We start from the raw sequence: 1,179 nt of genomic DNA on the forward strand, positions 1-1,179 counted from the left end.
TTAATACTTAACAAATAAGTATATGTACATAGATATATTCCCCTTTCATTATATATCAATGTATTTACATATATACATGCTTGTGCTTAGACCTCTATAAATGTCCTTTGCCTCCTAGGTCTTTCCTCTATTTCCTTTCACTTTTCATTCAGGTTTTGGTAATTCCTCTTGGCTACATTGCCCTAGATCAGTGGTTCTCAACCTTACTAATGCCAGGACCCTTTAAAACAGTTTCTCATCTTGTGGTGACCAACAACCATAAATTATTTTTGTTACTTCATAACTGTTTCTGATACTGTTATGAATTGTAATATAAATATCTGATATGCAGGATGTGTTTTCATTATTACAAATTGAACATAATTAAAACACAGTGATTAAAGCATTAACCCACTAATTATAATTCATGAAATGTCATTTTACCTCCAATACTGCTGATTTCTACACAACTGCTCTCTGCACATGCGACTGGTCTGCATATGTACATTATGGTACCAACCCTGTCACAGACACCTGTATTTGTATGTGGTGTATGTGATGGGGTTGGCATGATGATGTCATCACACCGGGTACTCGTATGTGGGCATAGCTGCATGTGGGCGGACCTGCCAGGAGACGGATAGAGGATTGGTATCTCGGTTCCTAAGACCATCTATGTGTTCTCTGATGGTTGCAGGCGACCATGTGAAAGGGTCGTTTGTCTCTCAGAGGGGTCGCAACCCACAGGTTGAGAACTGCTGCCCTAGGTCAAGCGCCCCTAGCCATCCTATGCCCTCCTCGCCATCAATTTTAGATCACTTGTTCTTCCCTTGTCCCTAGGTTTGTTGGCACCCTCCTTACTGTCCCTCACCTCCCCTTCTCCTGTGTTCTCCCTGGAACTGTCCAGTTGCTTTCTCCGGATTGTTTATCTTAACAGGTAGACATGCAGAGACAGTGATAATCACAAAAACAAAGCAAAGTGAAATATAACAAAAGGAAATAAAAAACAAAACAAAGCAATAACAAAAACCAAGAGCAAAAAAAAAAAAAAATCCTATAAATATTTCCAGATCTGTCTGTTGACCTTTATGGGTGTATTCCAGTTGTGTCTGATGGAGTGCCATGCCCTGGCCCCAAAGTCTTTTTTTTTTATTTCCCTCGGGACTTTGTTGCTTTGCTGCCTCTGCTGCTCTGCTGCAT

This window comes from Echinops telfairi, unplaced genomic scaffold, assembly GCF_000313985.2.
Source record: "Echinops telfairi isolate 266 unplaced genomic scaffold, ASM31398v2 ScPeMD7_29;HRSCAF=101, whole genome shotgun sequence".
NCBI classification, from domain to species: domain Eukaryota; kingdom Metazoa; phylum Chordata; class Mammalia; order Afrosoricida; family Tenrecidae; genus Echinops; species Echinops telfairi.